Consider the following 11926-nt stretch of genomic DNA (forward strand, 5'->3'; position numbering starts at 1 on the left):
TCATTCCTTAAATCCACACAACCAGGAATGACACACGAAGACGAACAGATGCCTCTGATTACGACCACCGTGACCATCACACTTTTGTTCAGTGCTAGGCTTTAGCTCTGAGCCTCGAGACGCAGCTTGCTCCTGCAGGCCCATCGGTCAGACACTCACTGCAACTGAAAACTACTGAGGAGCAATGGAATAAATATAAGAGACAACCTCTTCTTTTCAAGATAACGGTCTCAGAGCTAGACGCACTGAATGCAGGTCGAAGACGCGGATCATTGATACACAACATGAAAAGGCCTTTCGTATTGACAGTCTTAACGATCTGCATAATTAGACACCTCCTCTAACAAGTCTTTCATTATCAGATTATTCAGACTCAGGCTGTTGATAGTGAAGCCAGTGATGAGTGCAAAAAGAAAGTCCACTGTGATTGAAAATACGCCATCATGTAACCAAACATTTCAGTTGCATCATTAATTAGTCACTGTCCGAAACATGTAGTGGTGCATTCCCTGTTAAACTGCAATATATTTAGAGCACATGTACAAAATAATGATGTATATTATTTAAGAAAACAAATGGAAGAATTTGATGACTCGTAACACAAAATTGTAAAACATGGGGAACTGGGTTCATTTTTGCAGAAATAAAAATACATGCAAAACGTGTAAAAATACATCGGTTGTAATTTTTATTAATTTTAACTTTTTTAAAACAATGTCAAATAATATATCAAATATTCTATGGAAATTTATTCTTTTTTTTTTCAATCAATTTTATTTTATTTGTATTACTTTATTTTATTTCACAAAGATGCCATAAAATATCAAAAATTCTATGCAAATGTATTCTTTTTTTTCAATCAATTATTATTAATGTTTTCATTACTTTATTTTAAAAGGATGCCATAAAATATCAAATATTCTATGAAAATGTATGATTTTTGACAATTTAGTTGAATAATAGCAAACAAATTAAATAACAGAATCATAGTCAAAGAGATTCATATTAATTACATTTACAATTCTATTATATAAACAGACCTTTAATTAAAGGAAGATAATTATATAAATAAATTGTGAATTCAAATTGAATGATTCTACTCAATTAGCCTAATTCTATGAGATAATTGATTGATTTATTTACTTATTTATTTAAAAAAAGATGCCATAAAATCAATTAGCTTATAGGTTATAATGAACAATAAAGGCGTTTAAATCTAATTCACGGAATTCTTAAATAATAACGGCATGAATTTTAATACTTATTTAATTCGTTAATAAATACACAAACATGCGAATGGTATCTTTCTTGAACATAGCACTAAAATATGAATAATAATTGTAAAAGAACAAAGCCACATGACCAAATAGACTGAAATAATAAACTTATATCAAAAAGAGATGATTTAAACTCAAAAGTGTTCAGATAAAAGGTCAAGATTAATAAAAGCACAGCCATTCAATACATGTGCTGAGATTAGATTTAGTGACATCTAGAGGAAATTTAAAGGTCAAAAGGGGCATCTTTCCTCATCATACACTGCTATATAGGACAGCGTGTTAAATATAGCTGCAATATGTGCAATTCCCATAAACCTAGATGCTTTTCTGCCTGAGCTTTCCACATTAAGATGCTCATACGTGTACAAATCAAAGCAGTGGCTGGCAAAGAACTTCAAAGAGTCTCAAGAGACATCTGTGTCATTGCAACAACCTCTCTGACTGACTCCTCAACACAAAGAAAAGCTATCAGCAGAAGAATAAAGACAATTTTGGGCAGCAGGGTAATTGGGAGTTACTGAATGCGGGAAATAGCAGGTGAGCTCAGATGGACGTCTTGTTCAAAGATGTCAAAAAGATTGAAAGAAAACTCAAGAAACAGAGGAAACGTGGCCACAAAGCCAATGCTGCAGCAGGTACTGAACAGCACAGAAGCTCATGTTAATGCTGCTTCATGACGAGTTGTTTTTGCTGTTTATATGCGTCTATGGTTCCATTTTCATGCAAATATACTCAGGAACGCCAGCACTGCTTTGTGAATCCTTAGTCTTTACAACAGCTGGTTGAAAGCACTGGCTAAGGGTCCTGGCAGAGGCTCGGGTCACCGTAACGTTATTGAGCACCGATTTCAATAGATGGCATTCAAAAGACAAAAATAATAAAAAGAGACAATTGCAGGATTCGCAGCAGATCAAGCCCCACAGCAACACTGGAACAGCTATCTGACAATTATGTAAATATGCAAATATATGCACTTTTAGAAGTAAACAAACCAGATTTTAGTGTCCAATCATTTTCAGTGATGCTCCGTCAAGTTCTTTTGTTCACGTCTATCAATATATGTGATGTGAATTATATATAATATATATAAATATAATATATAAAATTCAAACAAATTAATTGAATTATATATTATGATTAAAATATTATAATTAAAATTACATCAAATGTGTGCGTGTGTTCTATTCATATCAAATTTAATATAGAGCATTTTATATTGTATTCATTATTTTTAAATAGTCTATATTTTTTAATAATTTAAATATTATCATTTAATACATTTAAATATTTTATTATTTATTTTAATTTTAAAAACGCGTACTTTTTGAAATGCACGTTATAAGCGAGGAGCCGTTTCCTCATCAGCACGTAGACTCACGGACACACAGAGCCAATTCAGAGAGAAACAAAACAAACAGAAATTATGTCAATGCAAAACCGAAAAAACGTGATTCACAAGCGGGGATTGAACTGTGGATGTCGTACCGAACGGTTCAATATTATATCGAGAATTGTGGCATTCCTAATATATATGTGTGTGTGTGCGTGTGCGTGTGTGTGTGTGTGTTCGCGTGCGTGTGTGTGTGTGTGTGCGTGTGCGTGTATGTGTGCATATATATATATATATACTTTTAGATTATTAAAATTTTTATTAAAACTTATTATTTACTTATTTTAATTTATACTAAAATCTAAATTAAAATAAAATAATAAATTAAATACTAATTAATATAATGTGATAATTAATGATTTATATAATATACGATGTTAATTTAAGAGATTTTATATTATATTAATTATTTTTAAATAACCTAAATTTTTAAATAATTTATATTTTATAGAAATCTTTATCTTTAAATAATTTTTTTTAATGAAATAAATAAAAAAATAATATATAAAAAATATAAAACAATATGTATGTTTTTATATATAAATGTTTGTTTCTTTTTTCTTTAAGCATTTCCATTCTTTAACCTTGTTTTGCAATTCTAGCAGAGCGAAAGATGAAACTAAAAGGAGTGGATTGGTGCTGCAGGGGACAACAGATCCATCTGATGAGGTGTCCGACCCTTCTGAGCTCTGAACTTATGGTGTCAAATAAACGGGGTGAGATTGGGTCAAGCAGACCTACAGCTAATGCCTTGAAAAAAGTTCAACACAGGCATGAACGCAGTTTAATGACCCGCAGCCAATGACGTTTCTGATCAGTTTGACCTCTGACTCCAGGCACCCAGTGGCATGAAATAGAGCTCCAATAACCCTGTGTGCGCTTGAGGAGAAAACAGTGTGACAATAAACCTGTCCGTTAAATTGCAGACATGCTCAGAGATTAACAGCCATGCTGTTATTAATCTCAGATGGCACGCCTACCAATCGACTGATGCATATCACAGACAAAAAGGAAGAGAGGAGAAAAAAATTTAGAAACGTGCAAAATCAGAGCGAGACACTTCCCAAAGTAAAGGCAAAAATGAAGATATCATTAGTGCCTGTTAGATAAGAAACACCATGAGTTTAATGTTGTTTATGGTTGTGCAGCAACATCATGACTTGCAGTAATACAAATTTCAACTAATATGTGCTTACAGATGTGTATATAATAGCAAGAAAAAAGTATATTCAAACTGGGAATAAATTATATGCAACACAGAAAGTGAGCAAAGAACGTTCCAATCACTGAAGCACTCCATGACTTCAGTTCAGCGTTGACTTCTGCACTCCTGTTGCAATCACTGCGAAATAAATATCTTACATCACATGTGTACTTCATTGTTTATGATGAGAGAATTTAGTCAGTGAGTGAACAAAACTCTGGCGTTTTCATTGTTGACTTATCTAAAGGCCTCTGACTGGCCACTGCATTCATAAGCTCAACAGAAACGTGCGTGATTGGTTATAATGCGCAATGCTGCAAAACAACACGCACAAAGAAATCTGATGCAACGTAGGCAGCTCTAAATGTAATGCCACTTTACATTCATTTTCACATTTAAAGGGGTCATATGATGTTGATAAAAAGAACAGTATTTTGTGTATTTGGTGTAATGAAATGTGTTTATGCGATTCAAGGTTAAAAAACACATTATTTTCCACATACTGTACATTATTGTTTCTCCTCTATGCCCCGCCTTTCTGAAACGCGTCGATTTTTACAAAGCTCATCGGTCTGAAAAGCGAGGTGTGCTCTGATTGGCCAGCTATCCAGTGTGTTGTGATTGGCCGAATACCTCAAGCGTGTGACGGAAATGTTACGCCCCTCACCATACTGTGATGCCCTGTCCGGCCGGAGCGACGAGACAAAAACATTAAAACCCATTATAAACGAGGCATTTGTTGCATCCAGTGGGGACATAATTACTGATTATAATGATTTATACTTTTATTTCTTTTTACGCTTTGCGTTGCATCGCGCCGCGTAAACATAAAACCATGTCTGCATTTGTGATCGGAGAAATGACAAGGCATCCAGGCATGACGAAGCGGATATCGTTTTGGAAGGTCAAACAAAGTAGTTTCGCTTTCACAACGAAACACACAGCGTCTTCATGACATGGCGGCGGCAGCAACAACAATACTACAGCGAGAATAAAAGCTACGCCTTCTTTCTTTGCGTGTTAGAACGAGGCGTTTTAGGTAGGTGTGGCTGACTCTTAACTTTTATAAAGAATATCTCTTTGGATTTGAGACTTTAGTCTTTGCAACTTTAGGGATCTTATCTATTCTGTCATAAAAACAAATGCAAACTCTGGCCATCAAATGACAGAAATAATAATAAAGAGAGACAATTACAAGATTCGCACCAGACCAAGCCCCTCAGCCACACTGATTTCTATATTTTATTTTATATTTAATATTAGTATAAACTTCTATCTATGATATTTTATATTATATTATTTTATTATTTTTTTATAATTTGTATTTTTAAGTCATTTTAAATCATCATAATATATAATATAAAATAATTATAATAATATATATTCAGTTGGTCACTTTGATGTTGTGTAGAATTTCCGACACTAGGGGTCACACTTGGGAGCCCACACATCTCTGACATCATTGAGAAAAGGCCAATGAAATTGGCGAGCAAAATTTGCAAAGCTGGCCACGCCCCAGACATCCGTGTATTGCTCACTCGTTCTGTTCTTTGGAGCCGAAGCAGCGTCTCTTTGGGAGACTCAGCACTGCATTCACCTCTCAATCTCCTCATCGTTAGATCTATGGCACAAGCAGCAGTTTCTCCCTTGCCCATACACAGATAAGTGTAGTGAGAGTACCCTTCGGTGCTTCAAAGGCGATCTTTGAGAGCAAATTTCCTCTTAAAAGAGCAATTTCTCTCAAAAAGCTTCACGGTTTGATTTGTGTGTTTACAACATGCCTTTACATTCATGTCCTTCTGTTCATCTCACCCTCTGGCAGGCATGATTGCTGTGCTCAGTGTTTGGGCTGTGTCCATGCTGAAGCAGCTTTTGTGGATGGTTAGTGTTCTTCTTGTGAGGACATGGCTATCGGCACTTTGCACTCGCGTTCTTTTTTATAAAGACCGCAAGTCATTTCAGCTGCTTCCCATCCTGGCCCTTCTACTTCTGGGTGCGAGGCAACCACACGTGTTCAAGAGTTCCTGGGTGAGTTTGAGAACCCGTCTCAGTGTGGGTTCGATCTCTCATTCGGGGCTAGTGATGAGGATGAGTTGTCTATCGCAGCATCGGGGGTGGAAATTTGTTTTAGCTAGGAATTCACCGATATTAAAATGTTGGCTTATAATTATTTTCATCTTATGATCTGTAACCAATAAACGGCAGATATTAATTAAATGCTATATTGTCTAATTAAACAAAAAAAATAGAACATTGAAAAATAAAATCAATCCTTTTAAATGCTACAAGTGCATTTATGCTAATAGTTTATAAAGTTTGTATATATATATATATATATGTATACACACACAGACACACACACACACTAATACAGAGACTTTTGTTTTACCACTTCAAAAGTTTAAATCCGATTTTACATTTAGAATATAACCAATAATCAAAGTATATTCAAAGAATGACAATGTATAAAATGTATAATTTTAAATTAATTTAAATATACCTCAAATATTTAATTCACAGAACAATCCAAAAAAAACTAGAAATTACCCCATGTTTTTAAAATATATAAACCATTTTATAGTTAAATGTCTTGAAAAAATTACTCATACAATTACTCATACTGTGCTATATGATTTTTATGACCATACTATCATAATAATGTAGGGTTATTGAACTGAATAGAATGAACACTGAACTGACCATATTGTCTTCTGTAGAGCTCCTTAGAGCTGAATTAATCAAATCAAAATCAAATCAAATCAAAATCAAATCCAAAATCAAATCAAATCAAATCAAATCAAATCAAATATCAAAATCAAATCCAAAATCAAATCAAATCAAATCAAATCAAATATCAAAATCAAATATCAAAATCAAATCCAAAATCAAATCAAATCCAAAATAAAATAAAATCAAATCCAAAATAAAATCAAATCAAATCAAAAATCAAATCAAATCAAAAATCAAATCAAATCAAATCAAATCCAAAATCAAATCCAAAATCAAATCAAATCAAATCAAATTAAATCAAATTGAATAAAATAAAATAAAATAAAATTAAATTACATTAAATTACATTAAATTAAATTTAAAAAATCAATTTTGGACATACAAATTGTTTAACAATTGTAGGTCAAAGATCTTCAGAGAATGTACATCAAACTACGACATACATGTCAGAGACATTCAAACAAGCATAGAGAGGACTGCAGTCTGTTAAAACAGATTGGATATGATCTTAGTCATGACAATAGGTCAAGAAAGACTGCATTCCCTCTCCGACACACACGCAGCCGCCGTCATCTGTCCTCCCACCGCGAGACATGAAGACATCAGAGCGCTGGCAGGCAGAGGACAGGTGGGAGTGGAAACAAGATCAATGACTGATCTTAGAATTGAATTTCTCATGTCATTTCATCGAGACGAGATGTGCCAACACACACATGCAGAAATCTGCACAGACATTTATGCGGAAATGCAAAAAAAGTGCATAAATATTAATGAATGTGGCTCACTGAGGAAGTCAGTCTTACAGCTATACATCAACCATGTGCAATGCAGATGCCTCAAAGGGTAAAACAATTCAAATCAAAGCATTTCTGTCACGTCTGACACAGAAACCGATGACTGTGGGAGATCTGAAATCCCAACTCATCTGTAAATACAGCACAAAACAGGATCTGCAGAACAAACCGTGTAGATGTGTTGGAAGAATCTCAATCTTTCTCTCAGTTTCAGTCTTCGACCTCCTTTTCAGCTGTTTCTTTTTATTTATTTTTTTCAGCCATATATAGACCACTTTTCATAAATCGGTTTTCATTGGATAAAACTAAACTTGCTCTAGATTTCTGCTTTGAATCTCAACTGCCTTTATTTCATCACAAAATCTAACTATATGCATATATAAGTATATAGGATATGTAAGTATGTCCAACTTTATCCGCATACATACACGTAAAGTGATATATACTATACAGCGAATCTCAACTGCTTGATTGTTTATATTCAACGATGTAAAATATGTAAAATATATTTTCGTCCTGCTAAAAAATCATGAATTTGTGTAAACCTGCTTTGATGTGTATTGTGAAAAGCGCTAGATAGACCTGATTTGAATATCCTGCTTTAATCAGACTATGAGAGTAAAATTAATTGCATTTCACACTGACATATGAAACTCTAATTGGGCCATTAATAACTCAACAGTACATTAATATATGGAGACAGTCAGCTCTGCGTTTAGTGTTTGTCCTTCTGATTTTCAACCGTTGTCCCACAGGGGTCTCTGCGTCCCACACGCGGACTGACAAAAGACTTTGTAAAGAGTGAACAGAAAAACACCGGTGCTTTAGTTGAGTTATTCTAGTGTATCTAGTGCTGCCAATTACTTTGCTGGACTGCTGTAAAAAGCCTGAAGGCATCAAAGCACACTATAAAACCTAACAGATTTAATCAGGTTTTCACAATTCACACAGGGTTTTCTTCTTGTTTTGAGGACACATTAAAATTGTTCTGGAAACTTTTGACATGTCTTCTTTTTTTTCATATATTTCAAATGATATTCCTTCGTATATTTCAGATAGCTTACATATAGACTTTAATGCCCTTATGTAATATGTAGATCATGGATGGATGGACGGATGGACGGATGGACGGATGGATGGATGGACGGACGGATGGATGGATGGATGGATGGATGGATGGATGGATGGATGGATGGATGGATGGATGGATGGATGGATGGATGGATGGATGGATGGATGGATGGACGGACGGACGGACGAATGTTTAAAATGTGTCATTTGCACCTCAATAATTTGCCTTTTTTTCATAAAAGTTATTGTACTAATTTTCAAGCTGTAATTTCAAATGTCAAATTACCCCAATAATAAATTAATAAATAAATGTACAAAAAATATATACAAAAAGTGTACATACAAAAATAGTAATTGTGTGTATTACGGAGACATACAATTCCAACTGTGAAAGAACCAAAAAGTTGGCAATTTTACTCCAAAAATGTTTTTAAAAAAAAGATACATTTCCACCACAGAATAATAAGAAACACAATACATGATTTGAGAAGCGATGTAAATGACACTGTGGTGGACATATTCATGGCTTTCAGGAAAAATAAATCAATAAATTATTATTATTATTTCCCCTGTGATGCATATGTCTACTAATCTGCATTACTAATTATTTAATTATTGCCCATAGCTGAAGAAACCCCCCTTATGAATGAATGAATGAATGAATGAATGAATGACTTATAAAATGTTTTAAACACACCATGTCCAGCTTTGTTAATAATTTTAGGCCATGTTATTAGATTATATTTTATTTAAAACCAAATTATTTGGCTCACTTTTCATGATATCAGTGAAATACCAAAATTCAGTAAACAATAACATTTTTTTCCCCTTTTTTTTTCAGATAACGAAAGCATGTCAAGGGAATTACTCTTGTGCCAGCAGCGAATCCACAGTATGCAGAACATTTACTTTCCCAGAAAGATGAGATTCCACAGCCATAAATCCAATAATAACTCCTCATCTGTGCCTCAGCCGCTCCTAATCACGAGCAGTTACGCGGCGCCGGAGCTACATTAAGCATGCTTGCGTGCTTATAAAATGTTTTAAACACACCATGTCCCGCTTTGTTAATAATTTTAGGCCATGTTATTAGATTATATTTTATTTAAAACCAAATTATTTGGCTCACTTTTCATGATATCAGTGAAATACCAAAATTCAGTAAACAATAACATTTTTTCCCCCTTTTTTTTTCAGATAACGAAAGCATGTCAAGGGAATTACTCTTGTGCCAGCAGCGAATCCACAGTATGCAGAACATTTACTTTCCCAGAAAGATGAGATTCCACAGCCATAAATCCAATAATAACTCCTCATCTGTGCCTCAGCCGCTCCTAATCACGAGCAGTTACGCGGCGCCGGAGCTACATTAAGCATGCTTGCGTGACTTTGTGACCATGTCCATCTTCATGGTAAATGAAGAGCGTGTCAATCACGGGCAGACGGCTGTTTATCATTAACGAGGACATGGAGAATCTATGCGATCCTGCACACTCTATCCGCTGCTCAGAGTCCCATTAGAGACGCACACAAACATGACCACACATCCCAAATATGCTGCAGGTAACAGATTCTGCATTAGCATGCAAACAAAAGAACCGGTGACTGCATATTCTGTGCAATCAGTTACATAATCCTAGATCTTCATATTTTGCACTAGCGTGTCAGTTTGGAATGATTAAAGTTATAGTTCACACAAAAATGAAAATTCAGTCATCATTTACTCACCCTCATGTTGTACCAAACATGTATGAGTTTCTTTCTTCTGCTGAACACAAAAGAAGAATGTTGGCACCCAAACAGGTAGCCACTGACTTCCATTTTATTTTTTTTCCATACTATGGAAGTCTATGGCTACCATCAACTGTCTAGTTATTAACATTCCTCAAAATATCTTATTTTGTGTTCAACAGCTGAAAGAAATTCATGCAGGTTTGGAACGACATGAGAGTGAGTAAACGACGACAGAATTTTTATTTTGGGGCAAACTGTTCCTTTAAGATATTTTGGAATCTCTTATGCACACCATTTGATGAAAAATACAGTAAAAAGGCTATATTAAATATTGAAATATTATTACCATTCTAAATAGCTGTTTTCTATGTGAATATCTGTTAAACTATAATTTATTTCTGTGATCAAAGCAGAATTTTCAGCATCACATGATCTTCAGAAATCAGTATAATATGCTGATTTGCAGCTCAAGAAACATTTCTGATTATTATCAATAATACTGAAAAAAGCATGGTTTCAACAAAAGTATTAAGCAGGAAAAACTATTTTATTATTAACAATTAAGAGCAGCCTATTAGAATGATTTCTAAAGATCATGTGACACTGAAGACTGGAGTAATGATGCTGAAAATTCAGCTTTGATCACAGAAATAAATTACAGTTTAACAGATATTTGCAAAGAAAACAGCTATTTTCAATTATAATAATATTATAATAATATATATTTTTGAGCAAATAAACACAGCCTTGTTGAGCAAAAGAGAAAAAAAATCTTAATTACAAACTTTTGACTGGTAGTGTATATTTATTTTATTATTAATTATTTATTAAAATATTTTCACTCTCAAGTTGCAGTTGTGATGGAGACGATGAACAATATTCTTTCTCGTCTATTCTTTGCAACAAACACAAAACACAGGAACACACAGGAAGAGCAGCTCAGCAGCTGCAACCAACTCATGCTCTGGTTAATTAGTGCAGCGCCAGGACTCACTCAAATGTGTTTCTGATTAACGCTTGAACACTCAACACTTCCTGTGCTCACACTGGCCCTGATGCAAGAGAGCGGACACCATTTAATGTGGCCACACACACACACACACACATACACACACTCACACACACACACTCACACACTCACTCTCACTCTCACTCTCACTCTCACTCACGCACACACTCACGCACACACTCACACACACACTCACGCCCACTCACACTCACTCTCACCCACTCACACTCACCCTCACACACACACTCTCACTCTCACACACTCACACACTCACTCACACACACACTCACACTCACACTCACACCTCACTCACACTCACACTCACATACTGTCACACTCACACACTCTTCACACTCACACACACACTCACACACACTCTCACACACACACACTCTCACACTCACTCACACTCACTCACACTCACACTCACGCACACACACACACACAGACACACACACTCACACTCTCACACTCTCACACTCTCACACTCGCACACTCTCACACTCTCACACTCGCACACTCACTCACACTCACTCACTCACTACACACACTCTCACACTCACACTCTCACACACTCACACTCACACACTCTCACACTCTCACACTCACTCACTACACACACTCTCACTCTCACACTCTCACACTCACACACTCTCACACTCTCACACTCTCACACTCTCACACTCTCACACTCTCACACTCACACTCACACTC

The sequence above is a fragment of the Sinocyclocheilus grahami genome, unplaced genomic scaffold (genome assembly GCF_001515645.1).
Source record: "Sinocyclocheilus grahami isolate Dianchi unplaced genomic scaffold, SAMN03320097.WGS_v1.1 scaffold326.1, whole genome shotgun sequence".
NCBI classification, from domain to species: domain Eukaryota; kingdom Metazoa; phylum Chordata; class Actinopteri; order Cypriniformes; family Cyprinidae; genus Sinocyclocheilus; species Sinocyclocheilus grahami.